Source organism: Strix aluco, chromosome 5 (assembly GCF_031877795.1).
Source record: "Strix aluco isolate bStrAlu1 chromosome 5, bStrAlu1.hap1, whole genome shotgun sequence".
In the NCBI taxonomy this organism is placed as follows: Eukaryota; Metazoa; Chordata; class Aves; order Strigiformes; family Strigidae; genus Strix; species Strix aluco.
Window position 1 is genome coordinate 3,360,355 of NC_133935.1, and position 13,642 is coordinate 3,373,996.

The 13,642-nt window shown below is 41.2% G+C and overlaps 1 protein-coding gene across 4 annotated transcripts in view; it reads left to right on the plus strand.

Moving 5' to 3' along the window:
* The first annotated feature begins 6,811 nt into the window (after positions 1 to 6,811).
* The window catches only part of PPARA (peroxisome proliferator activated receptor alpha), a 43,666-nt gene continuing 36,835 nt past the window's right edge, over positions 6,812 to 13,642 (plus strand). Inside the window, exons 1-3 of one of the 4 annotated variants that reach the window (XM_074825634.1) lie at positions 6,812 to 6,943; positions 7,171 to 7,367; positions 9,784 to 9,910. The gene's annotated coding sequence lies outside the window, so the exon portion shown is untranslated. Of the gene's footprint in view, positions 7,368 to 9,783; positions 9,911 to 13,642 lie in introns of all 4 variants that reach the window. The other 3 variants (XM_074825636.1, XM_074825633.1, XM_074825635.1) reach the window with 3 other exon arrangements.

A 13,642-nucleotide genomic window follows, 5' to 3' on the forward strand; every position in this document is an offset into this window, starting at 1 on the left:
CTTCTTAATATGTCTTATAGCACAGTAAATCTGCATGTGTTTTCAGCTCTCGTCTGTCCTCCCTCTTCTGTTTACTTTCTTATTTAATGTCTCATTTGCAAATTATTTTATCAAACACTTTAAACAATTTTAGAAGTACAGTCTTGCTTTTAAAAAGTCTTATCTAGGACTTAGTTATGAGCAGTTCCTATTCACACAGCAAAGCTGACCCGTGCAAAGAATAGTGAGAAATACTTGAACGAGAACATGGACAGTTGAAGTGTGAAGGAAAAACTGGTACCTGCAAAGCATCAGCCCAACTACATGTGTGTTGCTTTTGTTTAAAAATCTGACTTGTAGATATGCAATGATTGAGCAAAGAGCCCAGAAATGAAATACATGATTGTTCTACATACAAGGCAGTTCTAGCATATGCTCAGTGTATCAGTTGTGAATGCTGGAAAGGACTGGGTGTAGCACAGTGAGTGTTAGTCATGGCCTGGAAACCAAGTAGGAAAACAATTTAAGCTGAATAGTGACTCAGCTAATTGTTTTGACTAAGTCTCAGATTTACACACCCTAGAACCCAAACTCAGAGTTTTTACTTGACGGTGTAAGACAAATACTTGCCCTTATCCAGGGGAGGTGGAAATCTTAGGGGCTTTGAGAACTGCATTTGCAGTAGTACAAGCAAACAGGAAAAGAAACTGCTTGCATGAAGGATCTTGGAGGACTGCAAAACTGTGATTAGAGGAGCTCTGGAAAACGAGCTGGAGTGGATACAGAGTACCAGTGGCGCCCGGTGCGTATCCTACCTGCTCGCCACGTGCTACCACTCTGAAAGCAGCACGCAACCTGTACTTTCCCTTTAATTGCCTCAGTAAAATAAAACAAAACAGCTTAACTTTACACTCACCTTCAAAAGCCACTGGACTTTGCACCAAAACAAATACATACACACATGATTCACACTGACTCTCCTTGAGTGCTCTGGCAATAACACAACTTTGAAAATCACTGCATCTGCTGGCTAAATAAATGGGTTTACACCTTTGGTGCATGAAGAACTTGGTCTGGAGTGTACATACTTAGTATGGAGCCAAACCTAAGTTCCAACGTCCGTTTTACTTTCTGCACTTGGACTGAATTATTTACAAATAGATGAAATCATGGCAAGCTGACATTTACATGGTAATGCCTTCTTGAAATCTGCATAAAACATGAGCAAAGGCGCAAAAACTACTGAAGGTTAGATTAAGGCTACAACTAAAGCCGGAGAAGGATAAGTATTGATGAAAGTATGCTGGGAGAATTTACCAGTTACAGTGTAAGCTAATCTAGGCATGCAAAGGAATATATACATGCATATAGGAGGACACGTTTAAAAGAAAAGCAAGCAGAAGTTGCTAATAATTACATTAAGAAACACGATCCACCATACGTTCTTTCTTGCCTCTCTGCGTCAGAGCGGGGTACAGAGTTGACGTAAATAGTAAAGAGACTTGAGAGGGACAGTAAAAGATAGCTTTAACTGGAGAGGGGGAAGAATGAAGGCCAAAAGAGATGTTGCAATAGTCAGCTAATGAGTAAGATATGAATCACAGTTATGGCGGTGATGACAGGGAGAGGTTTTAAAGATGTCGCCCAAGAAGAGAATCTCAGTGAAACAGAGAAAACACCAAATGTGAAACTGAGATTGGGGAAAAACGGGCAACAAAGACTTCATTGAGACAGCAGAGCAAAAGTAGGAAGAAGTGAGAAGCCTGGATAAGATAAGAAACTCTTTCTTTGAAATAGGAAACTTTCAAACGGCATTCAGTTCAAAGGACTGGAAATACACGGATCAATAAATTAAAATGCGTTAAGCAATTAAATTAAGAATTGATTAAGTTAAGAGTACATGTATTTCCAAGGATAATAGGGAAAAACTTCCATACTGGAGGAAACTGTTATCCCTTCAGTCACCTGTCATGGCAAGTACCATGTGCATCAAAGGAAGGAAGGAGCAAAAGGCCCCAGTAACAGAATAACAAAACTCCTCCCTAGTTCAAGATACCAAGCAGTGATTTGTTTTCTAAAACCATGTAATTTTATTATACTAAGTCTAACTGATTTTTTAGCAGTTCTCAGAGACCAAAACCCCATAAATAAATCTGCTAAATCCTGCTGAATCTAGTAACGCAGTGTCCAGTACAAAAAGAAGTGTATAGAAAAGGAATCTTACGCTAGAGGAAGAAACAATTCAGATAAGAAGGTAAGGGGTATTTGGGAAAGAAAAGCACAGTTGAGTTTTAAGAGTAATTGCTTGTTCCCATAAACTGTTTTCAAGTTGATAGTTTCCCCTATGGTTCCTCCACATCCCGCGGAAGGCTCAGCTGTGGGCTCCCCCCAGAAAAAACCTGTTTTCTCCCTCACCTTCAGTTCAGCCTTAATGTGTGCATCCTGCATTATCATAAGAAAGGTGCTTTCTCACTGCTAATAGTTTTTCTTTAAAGAGTTTTTTTTATTAGAATGGAGAAGTGAAACAGACTGACAGTAATAATGATGGGGCAGGGCGAGAGAACTGTCACATTAAAAAAAGGTTAGTTCAACAATTCTCAACATTGCTGCCAATCATATAGCTACCCATAGTGATGATGAGGGCACCAGCATAAAAAGAGTATTGGTTATTAGAGAAATTCTAAACATTTTGGGTTAAGAAGGGTTAATTGATAACTTTAAAGCACCATCATCTTACATGCAACTGTTCTTAGTCTTTTTGACACAGGAGGAGACATATGGACATCTGGAATGCTTGATCTTGACACTCTGACAAATAATGAATTATTTCACCTGTAAGTAAAAAGTAATGAGCAAAGTAACTTTCAAATATGGATAGAAATTACCTGAATGACTGAGTCCATACCTTCCATTGATGGAATGGCATGGTAAGTATCTCTAATGAAAATTTAAATATAAGTAACAACTTTAATTGCTTTTTTTGTTGGGGAATGTAATCTCATCTTGATTTTTTTTAAAAAAATACCCAATGTCTAAATAGTTTGTGGAACATTAGACTTGTGAAAACCTGTAACTTGCATCCTGGTTCCATCCAAAACCGGTCATATTAAAATGAGGCAGATGAGCCTCACATGATTTATCTTAATATGTTTTCATTTATTACCTTTAGTCTTAGACCTTTGTTCTAATCCAGGAGAGAGACCTGCATCTAAAAACAACCAACCCTCAAAACCAACCTGCCCTAAACCCAACAACAAAGCAAAGTAGCGCAGACGTTTCCATAACAAAACTGCTCTGCTGGGACAGAGCTTTGTAATGAAAGGTCAGGACAGAGAAATCTCACAGGTCTCCTCTGTTTCACCAGTTTGCTTGGTTGTTGTTGTTTTAAGGGGGTTGATTTGGTGCGATAGAACTACTCTTTTAACGATAATTTGCATACTGTATATGCACATAACCCACATATTAACTTCAGTAAATCAGATGGAACCATCTCCTGTTCATTATCACATGGGACTTTTGGCTTCAACTTCTTTTGACCAGGCACAAATGGGCAGGATTCAGCACGCACAAAATTATACACAATGAGCCTTAAATTACACTCAAATAGTTTTCTATACTTCTGTTAGTGACCTCTGTTCATAAAACTTGCTGTCTTGTGTTGGTCCAGCCACTTCTTTTAAGACGACTTAATTCGGTAATATTAAAATAATTTTCATTTAGTACATGTTAGTTCAGTAAAACTTCAGTAGTCACACAGAGAGAAACAGAACCATACATATGCTATTTCAGCTTATAAAAAGCTGGCTACAATGCTTGAGCTCTGCTGTTCCTATTCAAATAAATACCTAAATGGGAATTTAGGTATTTTACTTATATCAACTTTGTCAGGAAAGTCTTTCATGATGACCCAGCAAAACCGAGGCACGTTGTCTGTTAAAATCTCTATCATCAGATCAGCAAGAGAAACCACAGCAAATATTTGAGCACGGGGTCAGCCCACTTCCTGCATTTCACCCGTAGTTGGAGGAGGTGGCGAAGGCGCTGCCAATTTTTGCCAGTGTAGTCCGTTTCCCAGACTTCTGAATGAGTCTGTGATGACTTGGATCTGCTCGTGTACTTCCACAGAATTGTTACGAGAGACTCCGTATCTGGCCTTTAAATAACTGGAAAGGCATTTTTGTTTTGCAAATGAAAACATTTTGTGACAGAAATACTGCGCATGACCGTAGAGACCTCTGACAAAGCCAGCTGGCTACTGGAAAGATGGAAAATCAACAACTGCACTAGTCTGGCAGCTTGTTTCACAACTGTCGAGCTGTTAGGCAATAGTAATATGGTTATTGCATATTAATAGAATATAACACTAATTAAAGCCTATTCCACCTAAAAGCCTAGTAAATAATCTAATTTCTGATTTCTAAAAGCCTGCACATTTAAATACTAATGGCTGTTTATGATATTTCCTATGTTATTAAGATTTGAACTGCGACACAAATTTACGCAATCCAAGTCAGTAATCTACACTTTAAAAGTGCTTTCAGTACAAAAGGAATCAGTACGATCTCTTGGGTAAATATTTTAAATGCAGGATACATTCTCCTCCCTCACTACAGATGCCTTCTGCAACACCAGCCATTTTTACGGATAAAATGAATGCAACTTCTTTAGAGGAAAATACTTCCAAAATAGCGATTAAGAGAGCTCTTCTCCATGTCTGGGATAAGACAGTGCTTTTTGCTGACCACGCTGGAGGCAGAGGTTGCTACGAGTTTGGTTATCAGCGAGTGTGGGATGGGGAGCCCGCAACTCATTTTAAATTCCAGTAAATATTTTGCTTTTTTACTGCCTTTGGGACAGCGTTAGTGTGTGAGCCAGGTCAAGATGTGTGAAACCTCTATTTGTCCCTCAGAAAAGCTAGCTGAGCTCCACAGTAGGATAGAGCCTATGCAGCCTGGCATGCCTCTCACTGGCAACAGCGAAGCCCTGATGTGGTGAATCCCTCAAAACATGTGAATTCCCAGGGAAAAAGCCTGGAACCATACCAAGATCTTACTTTTGAGAATTGTACTGCAGCGCTTGTACAATGTCACCTCAGGGACCAGCGATACAAGTACGCACGCAAACAGACTTCCTCAATCCAGTCTGGAAGTTCAATATGGAAACTCAAACACAAGAGTCCTCGCTCTCCACAGCTTCCTTGACCAGCAGGAGGGAAACCAGTTTTAAGAGCTGGTCACACACCCAAAGAAAAGCAATATATCTTTGTAGCGGCAGAAAAGCTTGTGCTGTTTGGGTATATTTCAGGGGAAAAAGAAAAGAAAACCAAACTGAATGAAAATCTCGTCTGCTCAGATAACATCTTGTATGGAAATAGTCCCCGATCCTTGTTATCAGCTGAGCTCTGTGGGGAAATATGTAGATGTTAATATTGGGAATTAACTTTCTAAATCAGCTGATTCTTGCAGCACTGGATGTTGGCCTGGCTTGGGACGGACCTCAGAGCTGCACTACGGATTGAGAAGTCGGGCTGCGACCGGAACCGGCTTCAAATAGTCTGAAAAAGCCTTAAATTACGTGAATGTGAGGACTTTTGCTAGCTTGTTTTCTGCTGTTAATACTGCCTTTTATTGGTTCACACTGAGGCATGCTTTCTGGTGTTTTTTCAGCGTCTTCTGTTACTGTTGTTCCTGCGTGGAGTGCGCCGGTGTCCAGGTCCACGCACTTAACCCAAAGGCTGAGAAATACAAAAGGAGTTAAATACAGCGCTCGCTGCCGTAGGGCCCGAGCCTCCAGGCCAGCGCTCTCCTTCCCTCCCTTCTGGGCCTGTGTTTCTGTTTTCTGAACTGCCACAAACTCTGTTTCCATCGAGTAAAAATAAGCAGAAGCTGCACATGTGTTTGTGCTTGGTCCGTGTAAAATAACATCTGAAATAGGTCGTGGTGGTTTCTCTTCCTGGCACCCGTGTTATTGACTACTCAGGTCAGTAATAAAGTGCTTTTTTATGTGTGTGTTTTTTTCTTCCCAAGCTGAATGAGGACATGAAAGTGAAAATGCAATTATATTATTAAAAAAAAGACAGGGTTTTTGTTTTTTTTTTTGTTTTTTTTGTTTTTTTTGTACAGTGATGACCACAATCATGAGGATCATCTAATATACGTGAAGCGGTCAAAGAGCAGAAATCAAGGCGGGGGGGTGGAAGCCGATCCCCTTTTAAAACCACTGTATTTATGCTTCTGGTTACCTTTTTCAAGATTTAAGTGCCTCCGGAAGCCAAAGTCCGTTACAAAGCCCCGTTCCGCGGTTTGCCAGCTTTTTACTCAGGATTTCGAGTTTTGCTTTGGAGACGTGACCCGCAGTAACATTCTGAACACGAGAAAGCCTTCCCTCAGCCGGCCGCACTCAAGCAGACGTCCCTGCCCCACAGCCCTCCTCCTCCTCCTCCTCCACCGCGCCTCCCCTCAGGGCCGCTCGTCCCCCAACACTCGCCGCAGCCCCGTCCGGGCCGGGGGGGAGGCGAACGCAGACTTTGCCCCCCCGCCAGCAGCCCGGCGGAGCTGTGTTCGCCCTTGACGGAAAATCTCGGCGCCTCAGTCTTTCCTCCCCCCCCGCCCCCGCGCCAGGGCTCCCTCCGCGGACTAGGAGACGGGGAGGGGATGGAGGGGGGGGTGATGAGGCCGGGCGCGCGCGCGCCCCCGCACTGCGCCCGGCCCGCGGAGGACTCTCCCCGCCCAGCCAATCACGCGCGGCCGTGGCGGGAGGTGTGTGCCACGACCTCACTTCCGGTACCTGTCACCCTGCCGCCCCGCGTCAGTCAGGCGCAGGACCGGGGTATTTCAACCCTCCTACCTACACCCGCCCTTCCCTCCTCCTCCTCCCCGCTACACCCCGCCGGGCTGACAGCGGCTGTTGCCCGTGGCCGAGGCTGGCGGCGAGAGGGTTGCGAGCGGGCCGGCAGTAATGCACGGTATTGCCTGAGGGGCGCCCCCCCCCCCCCCGCCCCCTGCGCTGCCTGTACCCCGGCTGAGGGGGGGCACGGCGGGGTGACGCCCCGCCTTGCTAACACGGGAGCGGTTTTGCTAATGACCTGTCCTTTTTTTAACCCTCCTTCCCCTCTCTTTTCGTTGTTGTGGTTGTTTTGGGGTTTTTTTTCCTCATTTAATTATTTATTTATCTCGTCGCCGCCTTTTGAAGCCCTCCGCGGAACTCCGGCGGTGGTAAAGGCGAAGAGAAGGAGTTAGCGGGCCCGGGGAGATGCTTTAGCTGTTCCTTCTCCTCCTGCTGCTGCTCTGGGGCTTCTCGCCAGCTGCCCGCCGTGCGGGGACCCGCCCCGGGTCCGAGGGGCTAAAGGACGAGCGAGAGCCGGCTCCGGTGGAGGCCGGTGTTTGTAGGTAAAGAGCGGCCTTGGGAACTTTGTGGGGAGACTTCAGGGTGCTGGGGAGGGGGGTGGTGGGTGGGGAACAGAGGAAAAGACAATATCCTGTCATATAAGGTGGTGGTTTGCAGCTGTCATGCATCTTACTTGCAGCACGTTTGAGTTGTCTGTAACCTGGTTTGAGAAATTAATTCGGGTGCTTGGCAGAAAATATGTGCTTGGAGGTTACCTTTACTGGTTTGGCTCGGGCAGGCAGGTTGTGCTTTTACCAGTCGGTTGGTCAGAGAAGAGTCCTGTATCCTTGGAGTGAGGAGTTGGGTCAGTGAAACACACACACACCCCCGCCCTGTATTTGTGGTTGTGATTTCATGAGAAAAACATGGTCTTGATTATCCCCATGGGGCTGTCCATTTGCTTTCTGAAAAGTGAGTGAAGAAGATAGCATTCAAAAAGTAATGGAAAGGAGCACTAAAAGGTATTGCCTTGTATTCATATTAAGATTAGCCCAGCCTCACTGACATGAGTAGCTGTTCTTAAGCTCTCTTGATAGAAGGAGTATGAGTACAGGATTCGTCAGACAGGATTATCTGGAATAATGATGTTTGGCACTTTGGTGGCATTTGGATGGCTTAGTAGTGCTGCACAAGTAAAGTCACGTAAGTTTTGTTGAGAAGGAAGGTTTTACTCAGACTGTGTGTGTATTATGAAACGTGCAGACTTACTGGCATCTAATACTGATTATGGGGTTGAAAATTAACGCCGTCTTTGCAGGTAGCAAAACTGATAAGCTAATAAAAGTGTTTCCTATATAAATTCTGAATCACTGACTTGATGTTGAGTATACCTGGTCTCATGCTGAAACTGATGGCAGTTGTGGTTCATGTGATGTGGTCACAAGTCTGCTCCAGGCTAAACCACTATCATAACCTTTGTTATTTGGCAAGAGCTAAGCAGACATGGGGTCTTAGTTACTTTTAGTGGCAACTTTGGGGATTCAAGTAGTGCAATGTCGCGCTTCAGAAGGATGAGAGCGTGCGCAGACCTTATCAGAGGATTGTAGAACTGTGTAGCCAGCATGCTCCCTTTCTTTTCCCATGTTTGGAAGGAATACTTGCCATAGTCCAAAAAAGAGTTCTTATCAGTCTGCTGATGCCTTGTATTGACTGTCATCCTCTACGGTCAGGTGGCATAGGGAGTTTTGACTACCTATTACAAACTCGTATGTCCTGAAAACCTTGTGGTTTTCTCACTTGCTCTTCAGTGGTTCTTTAATGTCTTCATTTTCTATCCATATCCCTCAATAATGTAGTTTTCTTAAAGGGCATTATGAATTTTAGACCATGGAGAAGGGGTTGTGATTTTGTATCATTATGCTTTTAATATTTTATGTGTTGAGTGTTATAAAAATAGTAGAGAAGATAATGTCCTACAGGAGAGTGGGATACATGGCCTAGGTTATTCATCTTGTTCTAGAAAATAGATTACAGTGCTCACTGTTGACCCAAAGTGCTCAAAGAAGGCAATGTAAAATTTCTTAGTGTTTTTTCAGAAGAAGCTCTTACTTCAAAATTGCAAATAGTGCCATTTTTCTCTTTGCTTTAGCTTACCTACTGAGATTTGAATTCTGAGTTCTGTTTCTCTTGCACATGGCATATTTGTTGCAAGGGGAAAAAAGAACACCATGCTTGTCTCGGAAAATAAATGAAGTTGAATTCATATTTAATAAAAGTACAAACATATTTTCTTACAGCATTTTGGAATTTTAACATTTTTAATTTAATCTGACTGTTTTTGCAAAATCTCTCTGAATCTTTGTTTGGTTTTTAGTTGAGTGGACGGAGGAGTCAATCAAACCATTGTTTATTTTCATAGCTATGTAGGCTTTTTTTTTTTAACAGGGCTTATAAAGTATATGAAAGTAAAATCTCTACCTTTGGGGCGTGCGTGGTACTTAAAAGGCCAATTGCAAAGACATCGTGCAGGGGGTGTGTGTGTGTGCACCTTGGAACCCATAACTACTCTAACAGTTTGTCCACATAAAGACCTGAATGTCTGTGAGAATGCTCTTTATGATTAAGAGTATTTTGCTTTATAACAGATAATTAAAATAGCACAAGGCTTTCACCGTAGTGGTCTTAGTTGAGTGCTTTAGAATTTTTCTAGTACAAAGAAGAAAAAGCAGAATGATACTGGGATATGCTGGTCATATACCTTAGTTAACTAGATGTCAGTGTAGTCCTGCTGTAAAAATAGGTGTTGTATTAAAAGCCTCAGTCATTTAAAAAACAATTTTAGCCCAAGCGAAATGGTAGTATTTTTCTTCTGAAGAAGCGTAAAGAAGTGTAAAACTCCATTATATTACATGCTATCAATATAAAGCTAGAATAGTAAGCTTTGGGAATTTTTGTTGACTTTTTTTTCCTTTTTTTAAGAAAGAATGTCAGCAGCTTTTTATTAATGGAGAGCCACTTGTTACCACCAAGGTGCACATGAAATGGAAAGGAAACAGATTCCAGAAAACAAGTTCTGTTTCAGCCTTGCAAGATGCTGCATGAAGTGGTGAGTACATAACGTGGACTGGGAGCTCTCTTGGCATTGTTTTTGAACAGCTAGAAAAGAAAAAATATTTGAGGTAGAATTTCTGTAAAGAGTGATTAATGTATAGTCAGCTGACAAGGAAAGAAATCTGAGCAAGCGATGCCAACAAATAGTTGATAAATGGAAAGTAGTAGAACAATCAGGAGAACAGAGTAAGTAAAATTTCCTCATGTTGTGGTATCTATTGCTGTGTTAGACTTCTGTGTAAAAGTTGTATAAAGGTATTATTCAGCAGAATTCTGAATTCTTAATATTTTAGAAGCGGAGCACTCAGTATCTCTAAATATTGAACAACTTTTTAGGAAGTAGAATGTTGAATATTCACTGAATGAAAAAGTACTTAACCAGTAAGGTTAGGCTCTAAATCATCACTGTCCTCAAAATAAAACTAAAATCTCTCAATCTTAAAGAGTGTGATATTTGGCATGTTTTACAAACATTAAGTTGATATGAGGAGATTGTTGTATGACCAGATTGCATGTGGCATTGAGATGCTGCCAAATCTGATTCCACTTCCTCATACCAGTTGTCGTAGTTTCTGCTTATGAAACAATATTTATTTATAAGTACATTGCATGTGTCTTTATCTAGGAAGTACAGTTTCTGTGTCCACTGAAGGGCTTCTCGTGCACAGATTAATACAAATTATAAAATAGAATCCATTGGTATTCTAATCCTGATTGAGCCTTGAGTTGTTACATGACTGGTTTGCGTGGTTGTTTGCTGTGTTTTAAAGTACTGTGTAAGCATAAACTGTAGAATTTTTTTTTTTACTTTGGAGATTGAAAGATGAGAACTACTAAACAGCATAGTTTGTTCTGTGGTACTATATTTATCTAAATGTATTGTTTTAAATTCAAGTTGTCTCATAGCTGTGGAAATGCTAATAGTATGAGATAGGTAATTTGCCAAATGCTTGCAAATCTACCCATTTCTAGAAATGCTGATATACTATCATTTTTTTAAAATGTATAAACTAAGAAATTATTCACTTAATCTTTCTAAATAGTAAAATAAACTTGTTCAGAGATGTGTCTGCCTTGAGGAACTCAGAGTAGTTAGCAGCTACTGAAGTTGTAAGATTCTTTGGCATTAGTTTCCAGGCAGCTGAAATACATGTGAAAGTGAGTTAGTCCAATATTTTTGTATTTCATATTTTCGTATCTCATTAGTCTGTTTTCAGTTTGTTGATAAGTATGTAAAAGGAAACCAGAGCTGCTGTTTGGTGTGCAAATTAACTGCTGGTTGAGTAACCTCTTACTCATAGATGAGTGTATAATATCCTGGAGCTGAGAGCATTTATTGTTGTGAATAGTTTAGAGTTTGTATTTTGCATGGAAAAATGATACCGCAATCTGTCCTAGTGTTATTTAGATTGAACAAAAGAATGGATCATTTGAAACTATTTTACAGCCTATGATGAAGGTTTGGAGGCAGGGCTTAGTGTCTTCTTGTGTGTATCCATGCATCCAGCACAGTGATGCTGAGTAAATTCTATTATCTGCGTATAGGCTTGTATTGCCATTAATTTTTGTTACACAAATACGAGTGCTATGTGCCTGTTTTGTTTTTAAATAATTATTTACTGGAAATGGTTAATACAACAATTCACAGAAGAAAACACTGAATTCAAACCAGAATGTGAATGTTCAGATGGTAAGAAGAACTTCTGTGTATTTGCAAAAATCTACTTGAAAGTGAAGACTTGAATTACTGTTGACGTTTCCGAGCGTCCTGTTAGTGTTACTGCTTCAGCAGGAATGTTATAAAGTACATGGCACTGGAGTCATGGTGCAGGCTCAGATTAAACAAAACAAAACCTTCAAGCGTCTTTATCCAACTTGGATGGAAAATGTTCCCCGGAGTAGTAAGGCTGAAAAGTAGAATATGGAACAATTTGGATTTGAGGGGGAGGAAGAGGGAGGTGGTGGGTGTTGTGTCAAGAGACTCCTGGATTTATTAGCAGGCAGTGCTTCATGGCATTCTTTACAATAGGGCTGATGAATGCTCCATTACAATGGCTGATGAATTCACTCACTCTAATGTTAAAATAAAACAAAATTAATTTCAGCTCCCAGGTCGTAGTGAGTATTGTTGGCCTGTAGACAATTTTCGGGGGAAGATTACAAGAACTATGCATTGCTAGCATAAAAATTATGTTTCTGTTGGAGGCTAGAACTAGATTCTAGATGAAGGTTAGGAGTCCTAAGAATAATTTTAAAAACTAGCCAATGCAGGTACGCATGGAATATTGGACACTGAAGTGTACTCAGTGAAGCTGAAAATGGTTAAGTGTGGTTTTTCAAATCTTTTTTTCTTAGTCTGTAGGTAAACATTCAGTTTGGAGTGATTTTGAGTGTTTTTTTTGTCAGTGTAAGATGCTAGATGGATGCAGTTTCACTGTAAGAGAGCTGTGTAAACAGGAGGATGTTCTATCTGTGGTCATTTATGACCATTTGGTTGTTGGAAATTTTGCTCTGTGAGCATAAGTTAGACTTACGTTGTTACGCTGTATATATGTGGAATTTAAAAATGATGTAATGTGTTTATTCGTATCCCACAGGGCTCCCCACAGAGAAGAGCACATAAGAAATTTCAACTGTTTTTTTAACTCTGAATTTAATTCTTTATATATATATATTTATATAAATTTTATTTATTCTTATCCACCTCAGGACAAAAGACTGTTGTGTGCAGTTAAGTAGGCCAGTCTGATTAGAAGCAAATCAGGTAGCAGCTTTAGTATATGTGTAACAGGCAAGCAGCACAGGATATGGCTTTTGTAAAAAGCAGCAGCTGTACATCTTGTGTACTGTGTTTCCATAGAGATGTAACTGTACATAAATAGGCTAATATTTTCAAACAGCTGTCAAACGTTCAACTTAAATGTATGTTTTGGGCACCTGATTTTCAGCGTATTGAGATGCCATAATTCTAACCAAATTTACAAGGAGTTGCATTTTCTCAAGATTATAAATCCCGTGGAAGTGTAATAGTGATTATCCTTTAAGAATATAGAATTTTTCAGTTTGCAGCTGTCATTTGTTTTATTCCTCTTCTATGTGTGTGGGGGGTGTGTATACGAATGAACATGTAAATATGAAAAAAAAAATAGAATTGGACATCCCCTCTCTCTGTTGTTCCTGACAGCTCTGCAAATATGAGGCTTACAGTGGTTTACACAGCATGGCCTGAGTTAGCAACTGTCGTTAAAGATCAGTCAGGCTTCCCCTTCATGCTTTTTTCTTTTGCTACCACCCATGTGTTTCTGTCCTTCCTTTTTGCTGCCCCTTAGTGAGTCTGTTCAGCTATCTCTAGCTCTTTTTCCTGTGTTACATTTCTCCCGGCTACATGAGCTGAATCGTTTGTCTATACTAGGGAATAAAACACACCAGGGACTGCTTTCTGGACCCAGAACAAAGTGGCAAGCTTGCACACACCTAACAGTCTTCCTCCTGAAACAGCGTGGTTGCATCCAGCCTGCTGGCGGAGAGCAGTTAGCTCTGCATTTGCTGTCCCCTTAACCCTGCCTGCGCGTTTGTCTGGGAGAGTGCCAAGTTGGTACCGGCCAAAATGGTGTCAGAGAGGAGGCTAACAGCATGGCTTCAGCCTGTGCTCTGGCCCTGGTTTATTTACTATCACAGATGTGGCCAGAGAGGTCAGGCAAGGGCGAGAGCACAGGCAGGATGGAGC